The sequence below is a fragment of the Raphanus sativus genome, unplaced genomic scaffold (genome assembly GCF_000801105.2).
Source record: "Raphanus sativus cultivar WK10039 unplaced genomic scaffold, ASM80110v3 Scaffold3169, whole genome shotgun sequence".
NCBI classification, from domain to species: domain Eukaryota; kingdom Viridiplantae; phylum Streptophyta; class Magnoliopsida; order Brassicales; family Brassicaceae; genus Raphanus; species Raphanus sativus.
Genome location: NW_026618476.1, coordinates 8,761 through 12,066, shown reverse-complemented (window position 1 = coordinate 12,066; position 3,306 = coordinate 8,761). Strand labels below are relative to the sequence as shown.

General features: G+C 34.4%; 1 long non-coding RNA gene across 1 annotated transcript; it reads left to right on the top strand.

The window, feature by feature from the left end:
• The first annotated feature begins 66 nt into the window (after window positions 1-66).
• Window positions 67-1,073, top strand: LOC130506381 (uncharacterized). Its single transcript, XR_008942004.1, has 2 exons — window positions 67-414; window positions 776-1,073. It is a non-coding gene; the product is annotated as an uncharacterized LOC130506381 (long non-coding RNA).
• Window positions 1,074-3,306: the final 2,233 nt, after the last annotated feature.

The following is a 3,306-nucleotide window of genomic DNA, read 5'->3' as shown; positions in this document are numbered from 1 at the left end:
TGGTTTGTAATGGGTTAGCTAGTTTATAGATCATAATCAACAATTCATCTATTTAATATATTTACTACTTATCATAGGTTTACATGAATGGGTTTTGAATAATATATGGTAAGTGTGCTGGTTTTAACATTAGTTAATTAGATTCTCCACCGAAGTGAAGTTGTTGATACAGAACTATAGGTTAATTATATTTTCTACCGTAGGAGTGATATAGCGATTTTTCTGTTATAGGAAATTAAAGAACTAACGAAAATGTTAAATCAATGACATTAATGTGATAGCAAAATGTAAAACTACAGTGTTTTAATGAGTGGCATAAGTTGGTAAATATTGAGGAAAAATCTGGGCTAATACTAAATGTACTTCCCCTTTAATAGTTTAGATGCATCAGGTCTAGACATTTCATACAATAAGGTATCAACTTTTCAAAAACTTAATTAACCAAGGGGCATTGGAATTAAATGGGACTGAGAAATTCAAGGGTGAAAAGGAAAAAGGAAAAAGAAAAAGTTAGTATAAAGGATTTATATTTACTTTTGTCTATTCCATTTGGGTAATTAAAAAGTTTTCTTTTATGTCTTAAAAGCAGAGAAAACTAAGACCTTGGGGAGATGAGATATTTATTATTTCTATCAAACGATTTCAAATATAGTTTACTTTGACCTCTTCAACTAGAAATCAAACGGGAAATTCGTACATATGCGTTCTATACAAGATTTTATTGACATGAAATGAACTCTTCATTCATATATTTTTTAATCAAAACTGTTATCAGAATGTGGATCAAAGATGTGCAAGCTATGAACTATTGTCGTCGGATTCGTCAAGCCTCGCATGGACAAGACCAGAGACTGAAACTCCCAATCTCGATTTCACTTTAGCTACACCAAACCTGCTTCCTCCCTGATTTACTCTATCTATAAGATAGTAAACATAAGAACTGTTACAAATATCTCAAACTTCTTAAGTTATATGCTTTTTTTGTCTCAAAGACAAAGTTATGCTGGCTTTATGAAAAATATGAAATGAAGTTTATTTGTTCGAGTAAATATATTTGTTTTTTGTCCCTTAAACTTGAGATGATTTCTTCACGGGTCGTCAATTTTTTATATGCAGACCTCTTTTTTGTCTGCATTCGCGAAAAAATCGAATAATAAAAAGAATATTGGAATAAAATTATTTGGTCATCATTACAGCGATGAAAAGCTCACGTGTCTAGGTTGATCTGCTTTATTACTGAACACATGGTAGTCTGTCAGACCCACTCGACGTTGACCCGCTATAGACTTTTTTTTCCTTCTCAAATAGTATTCGATATTAGGTGAAGACAAAAAAAGAGAATAAAATCCATCCACAATTCTAATGATCAGCGGATTTTTTTTTTTGGCAATCAGAAAAATCATACGTTAATAAATAATACACACATTAATTCATATACTTAGTAATGCAAAATCCTATTTTGACTAACTAACGATTAGAGTCAATCATTAATTTTGTGTAAAGCTTAATCGACCATACCTGAGGAGTGAACCATAGTTTCACTCAAGAAACAAAGAAAACAAAAATCACTATGCTACTGCAACTATATTAACAGATTATTAATAACTTTAACACATTTATAATCTTTTGAACTATATTAATAACTAATAACTCATATTATCATCTCATCATTGCTTGAAAGGTGTAGCGGAAGAGAAAAGTCTTTGTGGGGTTAAGTGTTGGGTTAGAGATCAACTCAATGAGTTCATTCCAATCAGTAGAGAAATTCCCCTGCAAGAGCCTTCAAGATCAGTTTAGTGACGAGTCTCATCAGCTTCTTTACATAGCACACACGTCTGATTAACTGCACTGTTCCACATTTGCATCCTATCACAAGTTTGCAGTAGATTTCGTAAGGCAACCCAGAGCAAGAAGGAGTACTTTGATTGAGAAAACCATATTCCTATTACTTGGCCTGAGCGCTTCTATCACATCCTCAATCTCATTAAGAACGGTTACTCTATGTCTTCTCCTTCTGTGACTGTGTAAAACATCTGAAACAGAGTCATTTCAGGATATATATATACCTAAATCAATAAGGTCTCTATCACCCAACACTTCCTTGAGACATCCAAGGCGCGACCAGCTATCATGCCAAAAGATGTATCTTTCCCATTATGAACTTCCATTTTTTAAAAAATTGTCTTTGCAAGATCTCTCAGATCAGATTTAACAGCTTCCTCCAAATCCAAGAACTAGTGCTTGTGTTACCATTGACTTGAACCCTTTCTAATCAGATAACAGTGGATCCATTTAACCCAAAGAGAGTCCTTTGCAGATTCGATTCTCCATATCAGTTTCAGACACAGGACTGTGTTTGTTTCCTTAAACGGTCGCACTCCTAGACACCCCTTCTCTTGCTTTGGTAAACAAACATCCTTCCAACTCACTTTTGCTTTACTTGTTTTCAAGTCTGGCTCCGACCAGAGAAATTCAGAACATATCCTCTTCTTGATTCTGTGTGGTTCCAGCAATATACACAGTAGACTTCTCGAAACTTATCTTCTGCCCCGATATTACTGCAAACTCTTTAAAAAATTTAAGCACCCCTTCAATTTACTGCAAACTCTTTAATTGATCGATGGTTCAGCCTATGAAGAAACACGTTGGTCATTGTCCAGGACATATCTGTAACTCACTGACAAAGGATATAGAAGCGAGGTCCCTTTCCCGGTAAAGGAGAACTCCGGCCAGTAAGGAAAATAAGCTCTGGGGCATATGAGATCTCTCTGTCAAAGCATATCAGAGAAGAGGCGAGAAGAAAACAGAGGTGGAGAAGAGAAGAAGAAGACAGTTTCTGGATGGGTTTTGACAGGAGCTGTTTTGGTATTTATAAAGCCACATAGATCATACTGTAGGTGTATATTAATAGAGTACATGTCAGGAAAACCATAGGAAATGTAGTTGGTATTAACACAATTGAAACGAATCCATAATCATTATTACTTCCTGGACAAGCAATCTTCTGTAAAACCTGAAATATAAATCCAGCAAAAAATCAGTTGCGTGTATGCAACTTTAGAAAAAGGATTTCGTCTATACCAATGAAAAAAAAGATGATGATCAAGTTATTTATGGAAAAATAACAATGCATATAATCCATATCAGTTGAAGTTTTATCATTACAAGGCAAACTCCATCCTGAATATGATCTGCAAATTTAAGAGAAAGTCCTTGTTTCTGCACTTATAAACTTGAGTTTTACAGTTTCATGGAAGGGTTTCTAGAGTCGTGCTCAAGGCAAACCAGAGATAAAAAGATGGTTAT